The sequence below is a fragment of the Mustela lutreola genome, chromosome 2 (assembly GCF_030435805.1).
Source record: "Mustela lutreola isolate mMusLut2 chromosome 2, mMusLut2.pri, whole genome shotgun sequence".
Lineage (NCBI taxonomy): Eukaryota > Metazoa > Chordata > Mammalia > Carnivora > Mustelidae > Mustela > Mustela lutreola.
Window position 1 is genome coordinate 20,982,216 of NC_081291.1, and position 15,581 is coordinate 20,997,796.

The window sequence follows — 15,581 nt, forward strand, 5'->3', positions numbered from 1 at the left end:
GGTGGTTTGGGTTGGGTCCTTAGCAACTGCATTTCTAACAAGCTCTCAAGGAAGGCCAGAGCTGTTTGTTCTGGTTCCTGCTTTGAGCAACGAGACTCAAAACAACCATACCTTTTCTAGCTCTGCTTCTCTGCCTCTCAGGTGAGCTCCCCTCTCCACGAAAGACATCTCTGGGTAGGCAGGTGTCACCCTGACTCCTCCCTTTCCATGACCCCCACTTTCGGTTAGCAAGACCTAGCCATGTTGTTTCCTAAACAGCTCTGACTCCATTTGTCCATTTGTGCCCTCCCCTCCAGTTTAGGCCAGAGACATCTCCTGCTCAGGCCACCATAGAGTTCTCACTCCCCCTGGTATGATCCCCTAACCTCCACTCTAAGTGCAATTTAAATTGAAAGTTGTCTTGGACTTTCAGTTGTGGCTTACAAGGGCTTTTGTGACCCTAGCCTTGTTCACAACTCCTGTCTTGTTTCTATCTTACTCACGCTGTTCCCACCTCCTTAGCCTTTGCCTCTTCTGTTTCCCCTGCTGGGAATTCTTCCCTGTCTTTCACTCAACTCTCACTCCTTCTCCTTCTCCTGACCTGGCCTGCCCTGTGTCCCCTCCCCTTCTTTTACCCCAGTCTAGGTTGGGAGTCTGCCTGGTCATTCTCACCCCATTTGGGCCATTGTGATGATATTTAAAAACGCTGAAACTCCTTCAAGCCAAAAAAGGTACTGATTGTAAGAAGAGAAGGGGGTATTTTTTGGACTCCTCAGGCAGGAGCTCAGTGCTTCCTTTCCTCCCCCTCTTCTGAGGCCCTCAGCCCAGTTCCCTTTGACTGGCTGCTTCGTAGCTGTTTGTATCACCAAAACTTGACTGCAGACTCTGAGTATAGAGCTCCATTGGCCCATCTGTAATTGGGTTTTCTCCCTGGGCCAATCAGCTACTCCTGGAGAACTGAGACACATAACATAAACATAATCTTTAGACCTCACTCCTGAGGGGGTGGGGAGTTTGGGAAAGGGGAGTATTGGCTAAGTAGTCCCCAAACGTGTCTCCTGCAATGCCAATGGTATTTAACATGTGCTTCCCTCTCGGAGTGGTCTAACTGCCTGCTACTGGTCTCCCTCCTCCAGTGGACAGAAGCCCTTAGGACAGAGGCCAAGTTGTAGAACTGTCCTCAGGGTTGAAACAGAACAGTACCAATAAATATTTGTGGGTGACAAGAAAGCCCAGAGAAAGGATGAGATGAGATGAGATGAGATGTGGATCAGGCATTCAAGCAGAGTGAGTTTACTAACTGGGAGTAGAGGTTTCGCAAGAGGCATGGTGGCCCTGTGGCCTGAATTGGTCCAGCCACACATTACTGAGCACTGAATGATTAACAGCACTTTGGGTGACTGCTATGGGAGCAGGGTAAGGCCTGGAAAGGGGCAAGGAGTAGCCAGAGGGGAGATTAGATTCCTAGAGTGTCTGTACCAAGTACTTCCTCCTCTGAACCCCCATTGAAAGTTTGCTGTCACAGGAATTGGCTGTATTACAATTATGTTTGTGTGTCTGTTTCCCCCAGGAGCCTCAGAAACTGTGTGTTTTTCATCTCTGTATAACAAATCTCCAGGGTTATTTCAATGTAACTGAATACCCTTACGGCAAATGGAGACCCCTAATATTCTGTCCAATACATGTTTATGGAACCTGATACTGTACTAGGCTTTGGGACTACTGGGATGGACCAACCTGGTCCCATAATTTCCAATAAGAACGAAATAGGAATTACAGAATAATTGTAAAAATACAGCTGAGTCTGGGAATCCCAGCCAATCTCTTGTTGAGGTAAGTAAGAGCCTCTAATCTTCTCTAGAAAAAGATAGTGGGATTGACTTTATAATGAAGAGGTTAGCCTAATTTTTTTTTGAAGTAAATAAACCTGCACATTCATTTAGCACTTTGAAAGAATGTTTATAGCCATTTTCTTTTCTTTTTTTTTTAGATTTTTATTTATTTATTTGACAGACAGAGATCACAAGGAGGCAGAGAGGCAGACAGAGAGAGAGGAGGAAGCAGGCTCCCTGCTGAGCAGAGAGCCCGATGCGGGGCTCGATTCCAGGACCCTGAGATCATGACCTGAGCTGAAGGCAGTGGCTTAACCCACTGAGCCACCCAGGCGCCCCTGTTTAGCCATTTTCTTGTTTCTTTCTCACCATTGCAAGCATGTTACTCCCATTTTACAGATGAAGAACTCATTTCAGAGAGGTTAAGTGATTTGCCCAAATTCACACACCCTGTGGGAGGAATTGGTTCCTCCCTGCCCCATCCTTGAGGAAGAGCCCCACCCTCCACCTCCTGCAGCTTGGAGGGAGTTAGTTTCTTCCAGAGAATGTCAAGTTCTCTCCAGACCTTTAAGCTTCCTCCCCCTCTCAGAAAAAAAGCTATTGAATACCCATGGTACTGAAAGCATCATGCCTTCTCCCTTATAAATAAAGAATCTACTCTCAGAAAAAGACCAGTGCTAAGTCACTTACCCCCCAACCCCGAAGCGAATAAATTCTCTTACTTTCTCGTTTTTAAAAATATTTATTTATTTATATTTGAGTTCTTGGAACCGGGTTCAATTTCTGACTCCACCAGTTACTGGCTGTGAGATCTCATACAATTCAAACTCTCTGAGCTTCAGTTTCTTTCTTTTTTAAAAGTGGAGGTAAAATTCACCTAACATAAAATTAAACACTTTAAGTGAACAGTTCGATATCATTTAGAACATTCACAGCATTATACAATCACCACTTCTATTTACTTTCGAAATATTTTCATCACCCCAAAATAAAACCCTGTACCCATTAAGCAGTTACTCTCCATTCTACTCACTGCCCCCCACTTCAACCCCACCCCACCCCCAAGTCCTAGCAACTATCAGTGTGTTTTCTGTCTCTACAAATTTACCTATTCTGGATATTTCATATAAATAAAATTTACAATATGTGAACTTTGGTATCTAGATTAGTTTACTTAGCATATTTTCAATATGATATTATATGTTGTAGCATGTAGCAGAACCTCTTTCCTCTTGTGGCTAAATTATATTCCATTGTATGGACATACTACTTTTGTTTACCCATTCATCTGCAGATAAACAGTTGGGTTGTTTCTACCTTTTGGATACTGTGAATAATATTGCAAGGAACAGTGGCATACAAGTATATGTTTAAGTCCCTGTTCTCAGTTCTTTGGGATATGTACCAAGTGATGAAATTGTTGGGTTATATCATAATTCTATGCTTAGCTTTCTAAGGAACTGCCAAAGAGTTTTCCACAGTGATTACACCATTTGACATTGCTATCACCAACATACAAGTGTTCCAATTTCTCTACATCCTCACTAACACTTGTTATTTTCTGTTTTCTTTTTACATTATTTTATAATATGGGTATGAAGTGGTATCTCTTTGTGGTTTTTATTTGCATTTCCCTAATGATTAGTGATTTTAAGCATCTTTTCATATCCTTACTAGCAATTTTATATCTTTTTTTAGAGAAATGTCTGTTCAAATCCTTTGCCATTTTTGAATCTGGTTACTTGTCTTTTGTTGTTGTTGAATTGTAGGAGTTCTTTTTATATTCTGGATATCAATCCTTTATCAGATAGATGATTTGAAATGTTTTTCCACCCCATGGTTTGTGTTTTTCACTCTATTGATGGTGTCTTTTGATACATACTGGTATTTGACTTTCAAGAAGCCAAATTTGTCTATTTTTCTTTTGTTGCTTATGCCTTTGTTGTCATATCCAAGAAATAGTTGCCAAATTTAATGTCATAAAGCTATTGTCCTATGTTTTAAAATAATGTTATAGCTTTTTAAGAGTTTTTATAGGGGCATCTGTATGGCTCAGTCGTTAAGCGTCTGCCTTCGGCTCAGGTCATGATCCCAGGGTCCTGGGATTGAGCCCATGTCGTAAGCCCTGCTTGGTGGGAAGCCTGCTCCCCTGCTCTCTGCAGCAGCATATTGTCCTCATCTGTGAAATGGGAAAAGAATAGATGACTTTTCAAGGTTATGTTCCTGCTCTCACTGTCTCTCTCTCTCTGTCACATAAATAAATAAAATCTTTTTTTTAAAGAGTTTTTATAGCTTTAGGTTTTACATTTAGGTATTTGATCATTTTGAGTTAACTTTTTCGTATGGTGTAAGGTAAGGGTCCAATTTCCCTCTTGCATGTAGATATCCAGTTTTCCCAGCACCATTTGTTGAAAAGACTCTCCTTTCCCCCACTAAATGGTTTTGGCATCCTTTTAGAAAATCATTTGACCATGTAATGTAAGGGTTTATTTCTGGATTCTATGCTATTCCATTGGTCTACATGCCTGTCTTTATGCCAGTACCATACTGTTTTGATTCCTGTAGCTTTGCAGTAAGTCTTCAGGATGATCTTCAGCTTTGCTCTTTTTCAAGATTGTTTTGGCCCTTTGGGGTCCTGTGAGACTCCACATGAATTTTAGGATGGATTTTTCTATTTCTGCGAAAAACAAAAACAGAAACAAAACCATTGCAATTTGATAGGGATTGCATGAAATGTGTAGATTGCTTTAGGTGGCATTCACATTTTAACATTATTAGGTCTTCAGTTCACAAACACGGAATGTCTCTCCATTTCTTTTCTTTTCTTTTTTTTTTTTTTAAGATTTTTAATTTATTTGACAGGCAGAGATCACAATTAGGCAGAGAGGAAGGGAAGCAGGCTCCCTGCTCAGCAGGGAGCCTGAGGCGGGGCTTGATCCCAGGACCCTGGGAACTGAAGGCAGAGGCTTTAACCCACTGAGACACCCAGGCGCCTCTCTCCATTTATTTGTATCTTCTTTAATTTTTTTTTTAAGATTTTATTTATTTATTTAATTGAGAGAGAGAGAGAGAGAGTGAGAGACAGCATGAGAGGGAAGAAGTTCAGAGAGAGAAGCAGACTCCCTGCAGAATAGGGAGCCCGATGTGGGATTCCATCCCGGGACTCCAGGATCATGACCCGAGCCTAAGGCAGTCACTTAACCAACTGAGCCACCCAGGCACCCCTTTTCTTTAATTTCTTATACCAATGTTTTATAGTTTTCAGAGTGCAAATGTTTTGTCTTCAGTTTATTACTTAGTATTTTATTCTTTTTGATGCTAATGTAAATGGAATTGTGTTCTTAGTTTCCTTTCCAGGTTGTTCAGTGTTCATGTACAGAAATGTTACTGATTTTCATATGCTGGTTCTGTATCCTGCAACTTTGCTGAATATTTATTAAGTCCTTTTCTGGGGGTGCAGAATCTTTAGCATTTTCTACGTATAAGATCATAGCATGTGTGAATAGAGAATTTTACTTCTTCTTTTCTAATTTGGATGCCTTTTATTTCCATTTCTTGCCCACTTAGGGCCTGGTTAGGGCCGCCAGTACTGTGTTGAAAAGAAGTGGTGAGAGTGGACAGCCTTGTCTTGTTCCTGATCTTAGAAGGAAAGGTTTTAGTTTTTCCAACATTGACTATATGATGTTAGCTGTGGGCTTTCCAAATAAGCCCTTTACTATGTTGCGGTTTTGGTTTTTCGGTGTGTGTGTGTGTGTGGTTGTTTTTTTTGTTTTGTTTTGTTTTTAAATCATGAAAGGGCCAATTTGGATGCTTTTCATCTTTTTCTCTCCTAATTGCTCTGGTTAGAACTTCCTGTACAATAGCAGTGGTGAAAGAGACATCCTGATCTTGTTCCTGGTCTGGAGGAGAAAGCATTCAGAGTTTTCAGTACTTCACCTTTGAGTATGACATTAGCTGTAGGGTTTTTTTTGTTTGTTTGTTTTTTGTTTTTTTTTAAGATTTTACTTAGAGAGACACAGCTAGAGAGGGAACACAACAGGGGGAGTGGGAGTGGGAGAAGCAGGCTTCCCAATGAATGGTGGGGGAGGGTGGAGCTTGGGTCTCCATCCCAGGAGCCTGCCAAGGAGACCTGAGCAGAAGGCAGATGCTTAAGGAATGCACCACCCAGGTGCCCCTAGCTGTGGTTTTCTTGTAAGTGCCCTTTCTCATGTTAAGGAAGTTCCTTTCTTTCCTAGTTTTCTGAGTGTTTTTATTGTGAAAAGGAACCCTGCCTCTGGGAGTATCCAGAGATAGTGAAGTTACTGAAGTCCAGAGTCCCTCACATTTTCCACTCAGTCCTGACCCAGGACAGTTTACATGGAACCTCAGCCACCAAGGCTTTGGCTCTAAAGTGATCTGGGAGTGGCCACTGACATAACTATTGGGAGTTATACTGAAAGGCCAGGAAAGACCCATTGCAATCTATAGAGCAAACTCTGAAGTCCAGCTAGAATGACTTCTTTTATTTTTATTTTCTTAAAATCATTATTTATTTATTTTAGAGAGAGGGGGGAGAGCGCAAGGGGGAGGGGCAGAGGGAGGGCGAGAGAGAAAACCTCAAGCAGATTCTCTGATGACCCTTTAGCCTGATGCAGGGTTCAACCCCATGGCCCCGAGATCATGACCTGAGCCCAAATCAAGAGTCGGATACTCAACTGACTGACCCACACAGGCGCCCTTCTTAGTTTTACTTTTTAAAGTTTCTATTTTTTAAATGATTTTATTTATTTATTTGACAGAAAGAGATCACAAGTAGGCAGAGAGGTAGGCAGAGAGAAAGAGGAGGAAGCAGGCTCCCCGCTGAGCAGAGAGCCCGATGCGGGGGCTCGATTCCAGAACCCTGAGATCATGACCTGAGCCGAAGGCAGAGGCTTAACCTACTGAGCCACCCAGGCACCCCTAAAGTTTCTGTTTTAATCACCTGGTGCTAATCCTGATAAGTACACTCCTTAATCTCTACCACTGCTTTCACCCGTCCACCAACCAACCTCCCCTCTGGTACCCATCAGTTCGTTCTCTAGAGTTAACAAGGTAGGATGACTTCTTTCTTATCTTTCTATAGCTCTGATTTTCCCCACGCTATTCTGCTATCCAAGGCCTTACCCTTAAAGTTCTTCTTTGGCAAGTCTTCCATTGCATTACACCCCCACCTGGTGCAAGGGAGGTCTTTCCTTCCCCTTTATTTTCCTATGGCCCATAATATGGAGAAATGACCTTATTCTGTAGAGTATCATAATTCAGGTAAGCTCTACCCAGAAGTTCCAAGGGATCCTCCATGCCTCCCCTTTCATCTCCAGGGCCTCACAGACCTGCTTCAAGGATGGGTCCAACACATACTCGTATTTGGTAAGCATATTTATTGAGCTTTCCTGTACCTCTTCTAGGTCTTGGGGATCTTGGTAAGATTGACGAAGTTCCTCATTTCATGGACCTCACAGTCTAATTAGGGGAGAGAGATGATAAACCAATGAAGAAAAATATCTGCACTAAATTCTCTGCAGATTGAGGGGTGCCTGGGCGGCTCGGTGGGTTGAGCCTCTGCCTTTGGCTCAGGTCATGATCTCGTGGTCCTGGGATCAAGCCCCGCATCAGGCTCTCTGCTCGGCGGGGAGCCTGCTTCCCCCTCTCTCTGCCCACTTGTGATCCTTCTCTCTCTCTCTGTCAAATGGATAAATAAAATCTTTTAAATAGATAAATAAATAAATAAGTAAATTCTCTGCAGATTGAGAAAATAGGGTGGTGTAATGGTGACAGGGCAACTACTTAGACTGGGTATGTAGTCGTGGAGGGCTTCTCTGAGGAAGCTGATGAAGACGATGGAACTGAATGGAATTCTTCTTTTTTTTTAAGATTTTATTTATTTATTTGACAGAGATCACAAGTAGGCAGAGAGGCAGGGAGAGTTGTGGGGGGCCGACTTCCTGCTGAGCAGAGAGCCCGATGTAGGGCGCGATCCCAGGACCCTGGGATCATGACCTGAGCCAAAGGCAGAGGCTTAACCCACTGAACCACCCAGGTGCTCCAGGATTATTCTTTTTTAAAAGCAACTGTTCATGACAGCAAATGTACATGGTCATTTGTCAGGTACAGTAATCTGGGCAGCTTCCCTAGGACAGTTGATCAACAGCATCTTTCACGCCCTTTCCAGGGCCAGCCCTTAAAGTGATCCCTCAACACCATGCAATCTGGGAGCAGAGTTACAGGCCACTCTTCTACTCTCCAACCAACCAACCAACCTCCCCTCCAGAATCTGGAGTTCTCACTACACAGCATGCTGACCCTGAGTTCTGGTCCTTCTGCCTAGAATTCTCCTTCCCTGAACCTTCACATGCCTGTTGGCATTCAGGTGTCAGCTTACCTCATTAGGTTCTTATCCAATTCCTCCCCATTCCTTACTGCCTTTTTGATACAGGTGTCTCTTTTATGTTCTTTTCAGCACTCTTAGAATTTGAAATCCTCTTGTACTGCTTGTCTCTCCTGTTTAGAAGGTAAGCTACTTCAAGGTAGAGACGTGATTTCTCTTGTTCAGTACTGTGCTCCCCAGGGCCTAGATCAGCCTCTGAAATACAGTTTGGGGACAATAAATATCTGCTGAATGAACATCCACATGGAACAGTATTTTATTAGTTAACACTTGACTAATGAGAACCCTCCAAGTTCAATTTTAAACATAGTTCTTCATTCATTTTAGTGTGTGGTTCTAAGAGGGGACTCTGGACCTGGATGTTCTGTACTCAAAGCCACGCCTTCTTCTTACTTCTCAGTTTCAGTTTTTCCAACTTTGAAGGGATGCTAATTCTATATATCTCACAATGTCAATATAAGGATTAAATGAGTTAATACCTGTAAAATGCTTACAGTTCTGCTTGGCATATCTTATTACTATTCCTCAGCACCCAGCACAGTGCCTTGTACTCAATAAAGAACTGCCAAACATGGAATTTTATAGTATAGCAATTTTGCCTGGCTTTCAGTAGCCACTGGGGTGGATTTCTTTAGATGGGGCACCTGCGTGGCTCAGTCAGTTAAGTGTCTGCTTCCAGCTCAGGTCATGATCATGGGGGCCTAGGAATGAGCCCCTGCTTCTTCCTCTCCCTCTGCTCCTCTGCTCCTGTTCTCTTGCTGGTTCTCTATCTCAAATAAATAAAATCTTTTACAAAATAGAAAAAATTATAATCTAGTATGAAGGAAGAGATTATAATCTAGTATGAAGGAAGTGGTGTGTGAGTAGAAAGTTTAAAAGAAATCCCAAGAATAAGATGGCTACTGAAGAAAGAAATACAATTATCTGCCACTTTGGAACCTGGTTAAGAGTGATCATGGCTTCTGGGATCTTTGGCATCCAGAAGTGAGGATGGGATGGAAGTTTGGTTGGTGGAGGAAGGATTAAGTTGGCTTCTATGGAATGTGGAGGTGGTGAAACAGTGGAAAGTAAGAGGGTGTTTTTCCCAGGTGTGAGTCCAAGCGATGGAGAAGGCTTAGTTCTATCTTCTGATTAATTAGCAAGTTGCTGGTGAATTTTGTCTAATTCTAGGAAGATTCCAGATTTTTTTAAAAAAGATTTTATTTATTTATTTGACAGACAGAGATCACAAGTAGGCAGAGAGGCAGGCAGAGAGAGAGAGGAGGAAGCAGGCTCCCCGCTGAGCAGAGAGCCTGATGTGGGGCTCGATCCCAGGACTCTGGGATCGTGACCTGAGCCAAAGGCAGAGGCTTTAACCCACTGAGCCACCCAGGCACCCCTCTAGATTTCTTTTTAAAGATTTTATTTATTTGACACTGAGAGAGGGATCACAAGTAGGCAGAGAGGCAGGCAGAGAGAGAGAGGAGGAAGCAGGCTCCCCGCTGAGCAGAGAGCCTGATGTGGGGCTCGATCCCAGGACCCTGAGATTATGACCTGAGCCGAAGGCAGAGGCTTTAACCCACTGAGCCACTCAGGCACCCCAAGGTTTCAGATTTTTAAACCTCACTTGAACGTAGGGCCATCAATAGGCAGGTATGCATGTAACTCACTCTAGAGACTCCATGTAACAGAACCCATTTTCCTACAGGTGAATTGAGGATAATTCTACAAAGGTGGTTGTGAGGGCATAGCTAGTCAGGGAAGCTCCTGGAAGGCAAGGAAACAGTGATGTCATAGAAGGGCAATGGCATCTTGGGAGGAGGGAATAGAAGGGGCTTCCATCACCAAGGGAGCAAGACCTGGCCCTTGTTGCTCCAACATCATTAACAAAGGAGGAAGGTAAGCATGGGTGTCTTTTTTTATTTTTTAACTGAAAGAATCTTTTTTTTTTTTTTTAAGATTTTATTTATTTATTTGATAGATCACAAGTAGGCAAAGAGGCAGGCAAAGAGAGAAAGGAGGAAGCAGGCTGAGCAGAGAGCCCAATGCAGGGCTTGATCCCAGGACCCTGGGATCATGACCTGAACTGAAGGCAGATGCTTTAACCCACTGAGCCACCCAGGCGTCCCAGAATGGGTGTTTTTGATGGTTGTGTTTTTGGTCCTTTAAGGGGAGATAAACAATGAAATTTCTTTTTCAAGCCTCTGCCCAACTTCACTGGTCTCTTTCTTCTTTCTCTGGTCATCTTTAGGGTTCTTATCTAAACCTGTTTCCATCCTTGAGACCAAATCTTCTTTTTTTATTATTAAGATTTTATTTATTTACTTGAGAGAGAGGTAGCTAGAGAGAGAGAGCCTGAGCAGAGAAAGAGGCAGCTATAGAGGGAAAGACAGACTTCCTGCTGAGCAGGAAGCTGGGTATGGGGCTTGATCCCAGGACACTGGTATCATGACCTGAGCCCAAGGCAGATGCTTAACCAATTGAGCCACCTAGTATGCCCCACCTTGAGGCCAAATATGCTTTATATGTCACAGAGGGAGTCCAAACTAAGAAGCCAATTGGGAAAACTTAAGACCCAGAGCAAGGTGACAGCAGAGTGTTGAATTGACCTCAGGATGCTGAGAGAAGTGAATGAACTTTTGAGGGATCCTTTGTTCTATACGAATATAGGATGGAGTCCTCTCACTTGAGAGAGCAGAGGCTTTGAGTGAGCTGCTTTCTCACCCACAGACCTGCTGTTTCCAGATGGTTATCAGAATGCCTTTTAGACAGGCAGAGCCCTTTTCCTTATTCCCAGAGGATAATCTAAAAGGAAATATATATGTATATGTGTGTGACACAATGACACAATGACAAAATTTCACTCAGGTGCAAGAGACTGATATCAGAGCCATCCTGAAAAGTCCCTTCAGACAAGAGAGAGGGGCATAGAGGCAAAGTTTCTTCAGTTTTAGTAGCCACAGGATGGGGCATTTGAGAAGATTTGAAAGCCATAATACTTTTTGGAGCACCTCTGCAGATCTAAATTGCCATCAATAGGTTGGAACACACACACTTGCATTTTTATAACCTAATTTGTTCCGTAAATAACTATGTCTGATATCTAGAGGTGTGAAGGCCCAGAAGAAAAGGGAAGTGGGGAAAAGATTTTTTTATCCTCTTGATTTTATGAAGAAAAGAAAACAAACCTTCCAAAAAAAAATCCGTTTTTAGAATTTTTTTCATCATCTTGCCAATGTTCACTTCCTTGGAGGAGGAAGAGGAGGTGGAGGAGAACCTGTGGCTGGGGAGGTGGAAGTGGTGGTCCAGAAGGAGGAGAAGAAGGAGGAGGAGGAAGGGGAGAGGGGAGGAGCGGAGATGGGGGGGCGGGGGAGAAGGGGAGGAGAACCTGTGGCTTGAGAGGTGGTGGTGGTGGAGGAAGAGGAGGAGGAAGAGGAGGAGGAGGAGATGGAAGGGGAGAAGGGGGGGGGAGGGGGCAAGGGGAGAAGGGAGGGGGAGGAGGAAAACCTGTCTGTAGTACAGAGAGCTGACACAAAACACTCTTCTCATCTACTAGAGCCCACGTGGTAGCAATTCCCAACTCGGGGGAGAAGAATCTGCCTCCTTAAGGCCCCACCCCCCGTGTCAGTGATTAAGAAAGCCCTTTCTCGTCCCTGCTTTTCTTTCAGGGAATTCTGAAGATTCAGTCAACAGGAAACGGGACAGGAGGTGGGGGTGGAGAGGGGAAGCCCGAGAGTTACGCGGTGCGCATCGATTTCAAGGGTCCTTGAGGGCTGTGCACACCATCTCTGTATGAGACGGTAGTAATAGCAGCAATCATCGATGATCGGCCCCCAATATTGAACCCGATATCTCCGTGCCAGGCACTTGCATCATCTCATTCAATCCTAACAAGCCTCCCCTAAGTGAGGAATGAGGAGGGACCCAGGTTCAGTTGAAGCACTTAGGGGCCAGCATGCGTCTCTGGTGGCGGGGTCCAAACCCATTCTGTCGAACCCACCCCGGAACCGTTCCCAGGTGGATCCAGGCCTGGGATTTTGGTGCCGCCTTCACTTCTGAGACGGTCATCCGTAGCATACATAGCAGGCTCTATGCATGGTCCACCCGGCACTGGGGAAGGACGGCCTCCGGGTGGCTCTCAGCGGAACTTTACTGTCGGCGGCGTGTGTTCCCGTCCGGGCGGCCGGGCGCGCGGGCCGGGCGGGGGACGCATTCTGGCGCGGACCGCGAGCGGAGCCTGCGAGCGCCGCCGCCGGAGAAGACCGACGCTTGCCCGGAGCCAGCCCGCGGCGCCCGGGCCTGGCCGGCCGCTTCCCGCCTCAGCCGCCACCCCCGCCCCCGCCGCCGCAGACGCCGCCGAGGCAGGAGCCGCGGGACGCTCAGCCGCTTGGCCCTGCCCGGCCCCGCGCGGCCCTGAGCCGCGGCGCCGGAGGTGAGTGCCGGTGCCGGCCCCCGGCTCCCGACTCGGGCCGCCGGGACCCGCAACAATGGGGGCCGAATGGGGACGCGGCCCGGGCCCATGGCGCTCAGCGGCCTGGGGCAGCCAGCCTGTCCCAGCGGCCCGGGCCTTGGGGCGCTGGATCCCCATTGGGGAACTCCAGTGGCCGGAGCCTTGGAGAGGGTCTTGGCTTCGACCCTGGGCCTCGGTGGCTTATATTTTGTATCTTGGTATCCAGGAAAGGGAATCATAGGGGCACGGAGTCTTAACTCCTTTGGCGTGCGCTCTTGACGCTTGATGCGGTCGCCCTGGAGGCAGACCACAGTGGGGTGAATGTGGGGGGGGTGCGTTTGGAATTCTAGGGGCCTCAGTGTGCCTGGTCCCTCAGGCGCATCGGGATGTGTCTTCTCCCTACCCCCAGTCTTCCGAGGTCTGTGAACTTGGCGGACTGGGGTCTAGCTGGGGAGAAGAGGCACGAGGAGTTTGGCTTCTTGGGGGAAACCAGTGATTAGTTCCTGGAAAGGCAGAAGCTCAGCTGGGCACAGAGGAGTTGAGCAAAGAGCTGGATTCTCCAGGGCCCAGATGCATCCTGGCGTTGAGGGGTTCTTGGGCAGGGAACTGAGTGTCACAAGAGTGCCACGGTGAGTAATGTTGGCTACCTTGGCGGTAGGGTGAGGCCGGAGTTGTGATTTGGGGAGTGTAGAGGAGTGTTGGTAGGCTGCCGAGTTTGGTAGGCTGCTCTATGTGGGCCATGGTGGTGGCAGCCTGGGAGATGAACAAGAGAACTTCGCAGAGTGGGCTTCCCGATAGAGAATGACCTCTTCCTGCGGGGGAGTGGGTGACTCAGATCTGTTAGAATTCCTGTGCTTGCTAGTGGATGTGACTGACTATATTAGTGCCTGGGCACCAAGGTAAATGGGGCTGGAAAGGGCTTTGGGGGACTGAAGGAGTTCGTTCCTGAGTAGAAGATAGTGTGAAATCATTCCTTCTCACTCCGAGTCAGAATGGTAGCTGTTATTGACAATATTTTAGGCAAAGAATTTTGTTTGTGGTATTTGGATCCAAAGCTTTTCTTCTGTTCATTTTTTTTTTTCCTCCTGTTTTTGAGTTGTGACTCATACTTTCTTTTCAGCACTGTGGCTATTGTTTGTAATGCTAGACAAACTTAGATACTGTAATATATGTAAATTCTAGATGAGGGGCGCCTGGGTTGGCGGCGCCAATTCTTACAATTCTTACAAATCTAAATTAATTTAAGAGCCTGTTTTCACTAATTTGTGTGTTATTGTTAAATGTGTGCAACTCTAGAGGGGGATGTGAAGACCCTAACAGTTGATGTTGTTAAATACTCTTCATATCCCCAAATCCAAGAAACATCCATTTTCTCCTACTGCCATGAAGTCATTATGTTGAATCTTTTAAATCTTAGTGACTGCCATTTGAGCCCTCACAGGACATTCTCTTCACTGGAAGTGTTATCTACCTTCAGTGAGTTTGGTCTGTACACTGTGTCTCATCTGTATTATTATTATTTTTTAAAGATTTTATTTATTTATTTGATAGAGATCACAAGTAGGCAGAGAGGCAGGCAGAGAAAGAGGGGAAAGCAGGCTCCCCGCTGAGCAGAGAGCCCGATGTGGGGCTCAATCCCAGGACCCTGAGATCATGACCTGAGCCGAAGGCAGAGGCTTAACCCACTGGGCAACCCAGGCGCCCCTCATCTGTATTATTTAAAGGCAGGATGCAAACTCCAACTCTGAGGCCTGCAACTGTTCACCAGAGGTCTGTATGTAGCGTTCAGACAAAAGTTGAATGAGGTATTAAATTCTAGATGGAAAGAACAAAGTATCAGAATCGTTGCACCTTTTGAGTTTATTTAGAGTGTTAAGAGGCACTGGAGTCTACTATAAATTTTCATGTGAAATGTGAGGTAATTCTGTCTGTAGTTGTGCTAATAGTTATGGGGATTGGTTCCCCCCCGCCCGCCCCTTAGCCTTATAAAAAAAAATCATGTATTTCCCTTCAGTTCTTTCTCTTTCTTTTAAATTTTTCTATTTTAAAACCTTAATTCTTCCATAAGCTGGTTATGGCTCATACTTTCTTTTCAGCACTGTGGCTATTGTTTGTAATGCTAGACAAACTTATCTGTTTGATAAGTTATCAAACAGATTTGTTATCTGTTTGTATCTGTTGAATTATTCCAGATACTATGTTGGGCATTTCCACAGTGGTGATATTTTTGACATTTTGATAGTAGTTCTTAGTTCAGAAGTGGCTGTAGGTCTGTGAAGAAAGAAGTGATTCAGGTATATCAAGCTTTTAATCAGTAAAGCTGTTGAATGAAGTTTTTATACAGTATTAATTTTGGTGATAATTGATTATCTTAATATATTTCCATGAAAAAGTTTAGCTATAATGTGGTCACATTAGTGTGGGATTGTTTTAGCATCATTTTATTTAAATATACCTGTTAACTTTAAGTATTTCTGTAGACAAACCACAGGTAACATTTTGTTTCTGTGTGTGTCTGGATGAACAGTGATTTATAAATACTGTATATGTGCTTGGGTTCCCCAGGAAGCCGTCACACTTTCCTTTCCACTGTGGTTTGGGAGCATGAAGGCGTTGCTTACCCCCTTTGTCTGGTTCACTGTATGTAGGCTGGGAGTGTCTGCTGATCACTTGGAGTGCTGTCCCCTAGAACAGGAGGAATAAGATTGAGGTAAGGCTCAGTCTATTTGAAATTGCTTGCCTCTTGATAATCACTGCATAAAATATCATGTAAATTGTATTTGAATTTTTTTTAATTGTTAATCTCCATTCTGATCTAGTAGAATGAAATTCTGTCCTTTCCTCTCTTATCTATCGGTATTTATGTTTTTGGCTAAAAATAAATGAAATTTAAAATCAAGGCACTCACATAATAAATTCTTTGAAATACCTTTCATTT

General features: G+C 44.7%; 1 protein-coding gene across 6 annotated transcripts in view; it reads left to right on the forward strand.

Annotated features, from left to right (window-relative positions):
* Positions 1-10,004: 10,004 nt before the first annotated feature.
* Positions 10,005-15,581, forward strand: part of RAD54L2 (RAD54 like 2) — a 115,566-nt gene continuing 109,989 nt past the window's right edge. For 3 of the 6 annotated variants that reach the window (XM_059161033.1, XM_059161031.1, XM_059161036.1), the window contains exons 1-2: positions 12,401-12,625; positions 15,209-15,353. The gene's annotated coding sequence lies outside the window, so the exon portion shown is untranslated. Of the gene's footprint in view, positions 10,093-12,400; positions 12,626-15,208; positions 15,354-15,581 lie in introns of those variants that run through there. The other 3 variants (XM_059161032.1, XM_059161035.1, XM_059161034.1) reach the window with 3 other exon arrangements.